Source organism: Pinus tabuliformis, chromosome 6 (genome assembly GCF_031772625.1).
Source record: "Pinus tabuliformis cultivar Carrire ecotype Pingquan chromosome 6, CPIR1, whole genome shotgun sequence".
Lineage (NCBI taxonomy): Eukaryota > Viridiplantae > Streptophyta > Pinopsida > Pinales > Pinaceae > Pinus > Pinus tabuliformis.
In genome coordinates this window covers 220,246,261-220,258,360 of record NC_142292.1, presented here as the reverse complement: position 1 = coordinate 220,258,360, position 12,100 = coordinate 220,246,261, and positions in this window count along the sequence as shown.

Sequence of the window (12,100 nt, the reverse complement as noted above, 5' to 3'; positions counted from 1 at the left end):
GACACTAAAGAAGGAAGTAGAGGTTTGAGTCTGTTAGCCACTACCTTGGATATTATCTTGTATACCACATCACATAAAGCTATGGGTCTGTACTTATCTGTAGTTTGAGTTGATTCTTCTTTGGGGATCAGGGAAATGAAGGAGGTGTTGAGGGCTTTCAAAGTAGTTTTATTTCTCCTGGAATCCTCAACAACATTCAAAATATCCTGTTTGACTATATTCCAACAAGCTTTAAAAGAATCCACATTGAAACCATCTAGGCCTGGTGCTTTGCCATTCTGCATATCTTTGAGAACCTCATTGACCTCCTCTTTAGATACTGGTCTATTTAGGTTAAAATTGTCCTCTCTCGACACCAGCTTAGGGATATAGCTTGTAATTTCCTTGATGGATTGTTCCCTGTCTGAATTGTTTTCCCGAGTGATGCCTCGGAAATGCTGAACCAAGACAGCTTCGATATCCTTATGAGTGATCTGAAACTTCCCCTCCTCATCCTTTATCATAGAGATTCTATTGTATGCTCTATTAGCCATGGTGGATCTATGGAAAAATCTTGTATTACACTCTTCTTCTTTAAGCCATTGCACTCTAGACTTTTGCCTCCAAACTATTTCCTCTTGTTTGCATAAATTCTCCCATTCTTGATGGTGTTTATTAGCCTAATCACTTTTGATTTTGTCAAAGCCATCTTTGATCAGTGCTTGGTTGAGTTCCTGAATTTTGATTTCCACTGATTTTTTTTCCACGAAAATGTTACCAAAATCCTTCTTGTTCCATCCTTTTAGCCTAAACTTAATGTGCTTTAGTATTTTATGAAGGAGGAACATTTTTGAACCCTAGAACTGCATATCTTCTGACCACCATTTTTCAATGTTACTGATGAAATCCGGGTGGGAGAGCCAGACATTCTCAAATCTGAAGGGTCTGTTCCTGGGAGAATCTATACCCTTGATTTCCAATTGAATTGACCAATGATCTGGTCCTCCAAAGGGAAGAACTCTTGCTGTTATTTCTTTGTCTACAAGCATAAGCTCCTTTGATATCAAAAACCTGTATAACTTAGAGGCTACTTGTGCCTCACCTCCTCTTTTGTTGTTCCAAGAAAAAATATCATTGCTCGTTTCTGAGTCAACCAGTTTCATATTATCTGTGAATGATTGGAATGCTAAGGAGTCTTTGCTTAGCACTCTGGTACCTCCCTTTTTCTCCAAAAGAGATTTGATCATGTTAAAATATCCTCCCATGATCCAAGGAATTTTAGCCTGTATGTTCCTAAGATCCATAAGGAAGTATAGAAATCTAAGTTTATCATCTATTCTTTGAGGTCCGTAAACATTTGTGACCAGGAAAGTCTCTGAAACCCCCACTGGTTGAATAGTCACTGATAAATAATTTCTAGATGCCTCTGCATCTATTATGCTGACTTTTTAGGGGTTCCATAGAGTGAGAATGCCCCCTGTTGTGTTCTCTGCTTTCACTTCTAGAAACTCAAGCCTAATGAGCCATTTTCTATGGATTTGTTTTAATTTCTGAATGGAGCATTTCGTTTCTTGGATGAAGATCATATCCAACATTGTTTGTTTCATTCTATAACTAAGCATTCTTTGTTTTCTTTTACTACCTAGACCTGTGATATTCCAAGAAGTGAACTTCATTATTAAAGGTTTGTAAAGGAGTAGTTGGTTAGGTCTTTCATCTTACCCGAATCTATCATTAGCTTACCACACTCCATTAAGAGCTCATTCTGCTTTTTCCTGCCCCTCTTCTTTCTTGGATTTCTAGTGGCTAATCCTAGAGTTGATTTCATTGTTTTCACACCTCTGTACTCATGCTTGTCAATGGTTTTTCCTTTATCAAACCCCCTTTCCTGAGTTTTCCACAAAAACAACTGTTGAATTCTGTTGCATTCTTCTTGAGGTAATGAATCTATCCCTCCCGTGGTTCCCTACATCAAGAACCCTTCCAGATCTAGGTGTTGCTTGTCTAGAATTTCCTTAAGTTCATGGTCCTCTAGATATATTTCACTCTGGGTCATTTCCTGATCCATCTCCACTTCTGTTTCAATCATTATAGTCTCTTTCTTATAACCAATATCTTGTGTTGGGTTGTAGTCTTCTTCCTTCTCCTTTTCCATAAGTCCTTCCTCCATAGATTGGTCTTCTTTTGTAATTTCTTCATTCCCTTCCAGTGCTTGAAACTTATTCTGACTGACCTTTTGCCCCTCATTATGTTGTTTCTTCGGTCTTTTTTTGCCTCCTTTTCCTCTACTTTCCACTTTCTGAAAGCTGTATGTATCCTTCATTGTATTAGTTTTCTCTTGTTGTCTACTTTATTAAGAGGGCAGTCTCTAAACAGATGTCCATGTTCATGGCATCTACGGCATCTGGACGGGATATGCTCATAGTCCACTTTTTGTACCCATTCCTCATCAAAAACTTCGAAGATAACTTCATCCGGAAGAGCTCATAATAGATCCAATTCCACACAAATCCTTGCAAAGGAGGTATATTTGCCCCTTCTTGTAGCTTCCGAAGCTTTGACAAAACGACCTAGTTTATTGCCTATGGCAGCAAGCGATTCAGTTTGCCAGTAATCAAGAGGTAGAGAATAGAGCCTTAACCAAACTGGTACCGAAGTGAAACTATCCCGTTCTGGAACAAAGTTCATCATCCAAGGCCGCATGCAGAGGCTAGCTGCCGCATAAAATTACGATCCTCCTTCCAATATTCTGTCTTTGTCTTCAATATTTGTGAACACCACGATGAAGATTCCCTTTGACCCAAGATGTAGATCAATGCTTCCTTTGGGTTTCTACTGATGCTTGATCCAAGTGTGTAAAGCCTTTTCAGTGGACCATAATCCCATGAATTTACATATAATAGTGTAAGTCCCCATGTGTTCCCTGTGTGCCTGCAGAGCAGGATCATTTAACACTACTCGAGGAGTGATCTCCTTTTTGGATCTGCAAGGTCCCTTTTGTTTTTTTCTCTTGTTCCCTGGTTTTTGTCTTCTTCCTCCTTGTCCTTTGTGCTACTGTTTTCCTTGGTTTTGGCCCCATCTGTCTCCTTTTCATTATTTCTTTTTCCTTCCTCCACAGTTCCTCTGACATTACCCAGTGGTGTCTTACCTTTGTTGGAAACAATGTCCTTGTAGGAGGGACTGGAGCTCCCTCCTCTGCGGCCCTCCATTAGGATCAAGCTCTTTAACTCTAAGAAACCCTAGCTGCACGCTTCGTCCTACCAAAAAACTCCCTACCTAGTGTAACCCCCCACAATTAGTTACAATTTTCATATCCATATATATATCGATATTAATAGAGTCTATATCATCTCTGCATCTGTCAATAACACTGCAGTATCTTCATCAGACTTAGAAATCATAACATTGTATTTACTTTACCCGTAATATAATGCTAGGAAAGAAGAATGTATTAAAACCTTTCTATGATAGATATAGTAGAATATACGAAAAGGTTAATCATAACAATAATTATCTATCTTAAAGACAATAGAGAATACTGATAGACTTAAACATCTATTCCTAATTAAATATACTTTTCCAGCTGTCAATAATAAGCACAGAGTTTGGTTACTTATCTGTTTATGATTATTTTAGCACTATGCAAATAATATTCTTTCTGGAAGGTCTCACCACCCAACCATGGACCTGGAAATCACGTCTAGTGTCCCCCTCCAAGCACTTCCTGCTCCTGACAGTCACTAGACTTAACACAGTCTGGTATCTTGGGCTTCAGGACTATTGTCTAGCCTCAAGTCACACACCAATTCGACTGTTTTCCATAGTTTTGTTTTCCCACTGGTTATTCCTGCCCAGCTCAAGGAAAATTCAAGCAACCCTTCCTGCTTCTTTTCCCCTCCTTTTGGGGAAGAGAGATGGCAAATGTTTCTAACTGTTCAAGGAGTTATTGTAATTGTTTCCATTCAGTTTTCCTTAATTAAACACTGTTCAATTTATTTAAACAAAATATCATGATGTTCTGGCTTTTCCAGCCTTAACTTCTTAACAACTATGTTAAGTAAAATTAAAAGTTTCTAAGTTCTGCGTAAAACTTGGTAAAAACAAAAGTAAATATTGTGCAACAAAGGGTGTTACATGCAGGCTTTTCTCCTGTTTATGGAAAAGCCCCTAATATTTCTGAGTGGTACAACCATACCAGTGCCATCCTAACTTAGACGTACTAATTTCTTACAATATACGGATCTTAGAATTCATGTTATTTCCAACATTTTTATGCATTTTTATTATAACTGTATATTTACTAATTGTGTGTTTCTTAAGAGCCCACTTCCTAAACTTTAATAATAAAAGCGACTAACATTCAGGGCCTTCAAAGTTCATACCCTCGCCTTTTTTTACATCTACATATCTCTAGAAACACCATGAACAATTTCATGGTGCAGACAGTTGCAATGAATTGGCTGCTCAAGTGGAAATTTTTCTTTCAAATATGGTCTGAAGGCTCAAGTTCCTAGCCTATGAAGAGTTCCTCATTTCTCTTCTCAGATTAATGATTAAAACAAATAATAACTCAATTGAGATATCATCACTTTCTTTTTCAAGGAAACACTTACATATGTAGAACATCTCTACCTCTGAAGAAAACCATAAAAGAAAAAAATAAGGGAGGGAGGGAGGCTGTTGTCCCTTTTTGACAGCGAGTCAACATGGCCATGCTATCTTCTCTCAGTGCTTGTAGCATTACTCATATTCTTTTTCTACCCAAACTTTCTATCACTATGTAGAGAAAGACTTCATCAAACCGGTCTTTCACTGTCTTAATTCCTTGGCTCGCATAATTGTATAGATAAATCATAATTTGTTGGAAGAACTACAAAACCCACACTTGTTCAACTGCAACATGCCGACGTTCAATGTTTCGAACACCCCCATGGTTCGATTTTGTGACTAAAACACAACGTGTTTGAATTAGGTTCGAACACTGCAATGGTTCGATTATGTGAGTAAAACACAATGCGTTTGAATTAGGATGGTTTGAGTTTTATTCATTTATTTAAACCGTTAATAACTTGTGTGTCATGACTTAAGGCTGTGTTTCATGCAATGAAATTTCTTTCTAACAAATATATGTACAACTTTGACATACAAAAAACACTTCCTTTCTTGCCTGTCTATACATGCTATATGTGTGTTATGATACATGTATATGTGTGTTATGATAATATAGAGTTAGTAAGGGTGAGTGTAGCTTAAGGGAGTTATTGGATTAAGTAGTTCTATAGCATCCCCCGACAAAAAACCTAACACATTGAATAAATGAATGAAGCAAAAAAACACAAAGAACATGTTAAAGTGTAAAAATATTTGTGAAGATTATGACCGCTATCATCTTCCAATTACTCAATATTAATTTATTCTAAATAAATTAAATAATATTTTAGTTGATGAATTAATAGATGAATGAATCTAAACTAACACAAAGATTTTAAGATGCAAAAGTATTTACGAAAATTATGAATTCTATCTCTCTGAGTCAGTTGTGGCTGTATGTGACTCTCTGTTTTAAATCAGTTTAGAGCTCCCTAGAGCTCCTTTTGAAAAAATGAATACCCACAAAGTGAGTTGGTTTCTCACTAATTTTACGGAGTTTGGAACTCCTTTTCTGTAATTAGCAGGATTTAACATGATTATGATATGTACACAGTTATAAGATGGAAAGAATAATTCATCCATGGAACTGCACCTAATAGTGTTCTACTTTTGAGGGTTTTGTCTATCTGGTAGGTATGGCTTTGCATGGTCGGTATGGCTTTGCATGGTCAGTATGGCTTCGCATGGTCATTCCCCTGTTTACTAATATGGCTTCGCATGGTTGTTCGCTTGTTTACTAATATTTCCAATGCATAGATCACAATTAGATATTGCACAGTATTCAGCAATAAGAATTTTATAATAGATCACAATTATATCTTGAACAATATTTAGCAATAAGAATTTTATAATGATTTACCTCTCACTCTGACGTTGATGAAGATCCTTGTCTTGTTATGCAAATGAGGAATTGTCTTGTGATGCAGATGATGAATTCCTATCATGTGGTCCAATGATGCAGATGAGGAGTCTTTGGTCCAAGGTCCAATGACACATATTAAGAGTCTTCAGAGACCTCTCCAGGCCTCTACTTTGCTTTTGGTCCTCAGAGCCAAAGTTATAATGACAATTTGGTGGCAATTTCGAGAGGGACGATGTGTCAACAAACCGCGTTATTATGTATCTTCCGAATAAAGGGAATCAGGGTTTTGGTGTGAGGGTTTAATGAACCTTTAATGTATTAGGCTTGACCTTATGTACTGGCCTCGGTTCCACAAATGCAATTCATTTCCACCTACCGAGGTAAAACTATGCGTCGACCTCCATTTTTTCGTGCGCTGTGGGTCTAGTTCGGCTCTATATGTATGATGTGCCTTCATTTGTTTCTTGGGGAGATTTGTCTACTGTTCCATGGAGGCTTCAGGTTGGCTTACTCTCTTCGAGTTACCTCTTACTCTCTGTTCTCTGGTTTAAGATTTGTTTGGTTCTACTTGCAGTGGTTTTTGTTATTGGTCCCCGACGTGACCTGGCTTATGTATCCATAAGTATTTCTCTTGCTACTATTGTGGGCGGCTTCAGCAAATTCTATTTCAGGTGAGATTTTGTTATGTTTTCATTTCTTCAATTTATTTTAGTGATTCTAACCCTCTTGCCCTTTCCTGAGCAGGTGAAACTCGTCAATGGCACTCTCATTAGGAGAGTCCCTCCAGCTAAAGACTTGGTTCTCGTCCTCTGTCTTGGAAAAGACTCCTTAGAGGTAAACCCTTGTTCTTCCCTTTCTTAAAATGCTCTCTATCACCTTGTTTCATATGCCATTTTGGTTTTGTTGACTTCCATCTCGTTTTTGTGGTGGTGTGTAGGTCAGTTTTGGAGATTGCTACTCCATGGCCTCACCCTTGGGAGTCTTTGCAGCTTGGGAAAAATAGGGTAGGATCCCTCTGTGTTTGCCTAGTTAACTTTGCTTGTGTTTTCTTTAATTGGCACAAGCCGTTGGTTCTCGTTCCCTCTGTTATGTTTGTATGGCTTCGTGGGTTTCAAACCCTTGTTGTCAGTTTGTTCTGAGCCTACATAATGCTGTCAATTTGTTCTGAGGTTGCATGAATGTTGGTTTCCAGCTTCTGTGGGTTTCAAAACCCTTTGGGTTTTGTTTCGAAAAATGTATATTGAACTGTTTAAAATTTAAGATGAAATGAAATACATAGGCGTGCCTATTTACTATATGACATTTGTACCTGGGTCTTTATTTTGTTGAGAAAGATGTGATATCTTGTTGGGTTGTGCCTTTGTCTGGTTCTTGGTCCTGAATGCCTTCAGTCACGAGACTTGAGTATCGTTCGCTTTTTTTTAATGAAAATGCTTCACTGTTTTACTTACAACAATATTTGAAATAGGTAGACATAGCAGAAAAATGAAAAATGCCTTTCTTTTCTTCATGACAGAGATATTGGACTCATTTTCTTTACACAGATACTTAAAGAGAAACAAACTGTAAATTCGTTTTCTATATTTTTCTCCTCTCTCAATGGCAACCCTTCCTTAATCTTTGATTTTTCCTTTTCAATACATTGTCAGCAGTTCCTTTATAGTTTGAGGAACTGTTCATCAGTTATGTTTCAGTTACTAAATAGTTTCTTCAAACAAATCCCTAACTAATTCCTATTTTGTCTAATTTAAAAAACTAATAATGGTTGATTCAGACTTAATTAAAAATGACACAAAATGTAACTAAATGAAACAAAAACTTGAAGTGTTTTCTTCCCTATCTGTCAAGATAAACAAAAAAGGAAAAAAAAAGAAAAAAAAAAAAGAGAAAACCATCTCCTAGCTGTCGCCTTTTCACTCGGATGCTCCTGCATCAGGCTCCTAGGGTAAATTAAAATCATGGCTCCTGTCCATGAGCTCTTCAATAGAGTACCCGGAACTTTGAATATGGCCAGCATCTAACCAAGAACTATCTTGAATAGGATGACCCTTCCACTTGACTAGGTACTACAAATATTCCTTCCTTCGAGTCCATCTGGACACCTGAGTATCTAGGATCTGTTCCATCTCTAGAGGCTTTGCTGGGGGCACTTTCCTAATCCACGAATCATTCTCTTTCTGGGTGTCCCGTGTTTGTTTTTCTAAACTGTCTTCTTCATCTACTGCAGTGTGGGGTACAGATCTACCACATTGAAAATGGGTGAAATTCCAATATCTGGGGGTAACTACAATTCGTAAGCATTCACATAAAACTTCTGAAGAATCTTGCGAGGCCCAATCTTTTTCCATTTCAACTTGTTGTATTCACCTTTAGGAAACCTTTCCTTATGTAGGTGTGCTAATACCAGGTCTCCTACGTTGAATTATACCTCCCGTCTTTTCAAATCTACCTTTTGCTTGTATCTTTGACTGCTGACTTGTAATTTCAATTTCACCTGTTCATAAAGATCACTAATTGCATTTGTGAAATCTTCCCCATCAGCATTCCTATGCTCCAGCTGTCCCAAATCCCATAATTCATGTACTCCACGTGGGTGCATTCCATATATGATCTGGAAAGGACTACTGCTTGTGCTTTGGTTGGGTGAATCGTTATAAGCAACTTTTGCTTACATGCAAGCACACAATCCCACTACCGAGAATTTTCTCCAACCAAACTCCTCAACAAGTTTCCCAGACTTCAGTTCACCACTTCGGTTTGACCATCGGTCTATGGGTGATAAGCTAAGCTGAAGTTTAGTTTGGTGTCTAATTTTTTCCATATAGTTCACCAAAAATGTCCTGTAAACTTCACGTGTCGATCCGAAACAATAGACTTCAGCAAGCCATGTAATTTAACTATCTCAGTAAAGAACAAATGTGCTACATGTGTGTCGTCACTGGTTTTCCTGCATGGAATGAAATGTGCCATTTTCGTGAAACGATCCACCACAACCATGATGGAATCGAATCCCATTGTGTCTTCGGCAGACCTAAGACAAAGTCCAAACTGACAGAGTCCCATGGTCTGTTTGGAATAGGTAAGGGTGTATACAACCCTGTGCTCTGGCTGTGTCCCTTTGCAGGTTGACACACTTTGCATCTAATCACAAACCTTTGTACATCTTTGTGCATCTTCAGCCGATAGTAAAAGTGGCTCAACTGATCCAAGGTCTTGTCTATGCCAAAATGTCTTACTAAACCTCCATTATGCTTTTCTTGGATTAAGTTCTCTCCCATAGAACATTCCGGAATACACAACTACCCTCCTTTGAACAATAACCCTTCCTGCATATTAGAGTCCAGCCATGAACTGTTATCTCTCAACAACAGATTTTGGCAAGATTCATAAGCTTCCTTAAAATCTTCATCTGCCTCATACAAGTCCTTAAGATGTTCAAATCCTAATACTTGTATCGTAATTTCCTGTAGGATCAAATTCCTCCTGCTTAGCACATCTGCCACTTTGTTGGCTTGATCATTGATGCGCTTCAACACAAATGTAAAACTTTGCAAGTACTCCACCCACTTCACATGTTAATGGTTTAGCTTATGCTGCTGCATAATATACTTCAACGCATAATTGTCTGAAAACAACAAAAATTCATTGGCCAACGAGTAATGTCTCCAATGATTCAACGCTTGAACCACTGTGTAAAATTCCTTGTCATAAGACGTGTACTTTTGCCTATTTTCATTTAGTTTCTCAATGAAATAGGCTACTGGCTTGTCCTCTTGACTAAGCACTGCACCAATGGTTGTCCCACTGGCATCACAACGAACTTGAAAAAGTTTGTTAAAGTCTGGTAACCTCAAAATCGGTTTTTTAATAATTTTCCTTTTGAGCAACTGAAAACTCTTCTCTGCCATGTCTGTCCAATGGAAAGGTTGATTTGTCTTCTTAATGGTGTCCAACATGGGTGCACAAATCCCACTGAAATTTTTAATAAATTTCTAATAAAAACTCGCCAATCCATGGAAACTCCATACCTCAAACAAACTTTTGGCGGATGGCCAGCTAACTATGGTTGCAACCTTTTCAGGATTCATTTTTAGTTCATTCTCAGAAATCACAAATCCCAAATAAATTAATTCTTTCTGGAAAAAAGAACATTTCTTCAAATTTATCAGCAATTTATTCTGCTGTAATTTTTCTAATAGACACCTCACGTGTCAAAAATGTTCCTCCTTTTTTTTGCTGAATATAAGTATATCATCCAGATGTACAATCACAAATTTCCCAATGAATTCCTTCAACATCTCATTCTTCAACCACATGAATGTGCTAGGGGCATTGCTCAATCCAAATGGCATAACCATCCATTTGTACAAGCCTTCATTAGTCTTGAAAGCTGTCTTCCACTTATCACCTTCTCGAATTTCGATTTGGTGGTAACCTCTTTTCAGGTATATATTTGAAAATTACACTGCTCCACTCAAACAATCCATCATATCATCCATCTGAGGTAAAGGAAACCTGTACCTGATGTTAATCTTGTTAATGGCCTGGGAATCTGTGCACATTCGCCACTCAACTCCTTTCTTGGGAGCTAAAACAGTCGGTACTACACAAGGGATTAAACTTTCCCGAATCAATCCCTTATCCAAGAACTCCTGCACCTACTTCCAGATTTCTCCATTATCCTTCGGACTCATCTGGTAGGTAGCCTTGTTTGGAAAACTGGCTCCTGGAATAAAATCAATATGGTGACTAATGCTCCACTTCGGTGGTAATTTTTCCGGTAGATTGTCTACCACAGTATCACTAAACTCTTGCAGCATGTTCTGTATTTCTTTAGGTAAGTCAGTGACTTTAGTATGGATCAATACTAGTTTTGGCCTTCGCACAACTGCATACTTCACCTAATCATCCTCCATCTATCGCAAAAACTCTTTTCCACCTAACAGTAGTGCTTTTGTCCCATTGTTTTTGCAACTTGCTCTTCGTTCATGGGCACTAGGGTATGCTTTATCCCATCTTTAACAAACTTGTAACAATTTGTTGCCCCATCATGGAAAACCTTCCTATCATACTACCATGGTATGCCCAATAGAATATGGCATACCTCCATTAGCATGATATCATAAGTCACCTTGTCCTTGTACTTTCCAATATGAAACTCTACTTCGCATTGCTCATTGACTAGCAGTTAGTGTCGTTTCTGCAACCAAGACACCATATATGGATTTGGGTTCTTCAACTTCTTCAAACCTAATTTTCCTACCATTTCAGTAGCTACCAGATTATCAGTACTTCCACTGTCTATATGTTATAGACATTTTGGGGCACTGCAACCCCAATCATACGTGTCCATAAACTAAGGGCTCCTAAGTCCCTAAAAGTGTTGCTTCACACCCTAAAGGAATAAGGTCAGCTGATTACATCATCTCCCAGAAGTTCTCAACAGAAAATTGCTCAAAACTGGTCAAAGCTGGACCATACAGACTGCCCAGTGCAGAGGGTGTGATGCATCTCACATGCTCAGTGTAAAGGGTGCGATGCATACTGGAAAGCCCTTCTATAGGGTGCGATGGGTGAGAGTAGACAAATGGTAGAGATAGTTTGCAAGGTGGATTGTCATGGAATCTTCCAAAAACTTCTCCTCTGACACTTGCCTCTCTGAATTCACCTAGGGATGAGTAAGAGATCATCAATCTCCAAGTGCAATCAAGAACTATCAGAGAGAGGACACTAATCAAAATCCCAGAAGCTGACTCACCCCCCTGCAATCATCTATATATGGATCCCTCATCACAGAGATCCAGAGGCTGGAATTTTGTATCTTATAAGGAAGTGCTATTGGTTTCTTAGTGGAATATCATAGTGTTGGGTGATCTAAGATTTTCATGAGGTGAAGAAGGGTTTTCATGTTGGGAGGATGACACTGGGTCAGAACAATTGGTTGTAATCCTCTTTGCTATTCTTGATATTAATAAAGCTATTCAAGTTTTCCTCCACATTCTTGTATGTTTGATGATATATGCATTTGTGTGGTCAATATATATCTGGTCCTATATTGTTTATGATTGTAGATCTCTGTTCTTTGATAGTATTATGCTGCTTTGATTC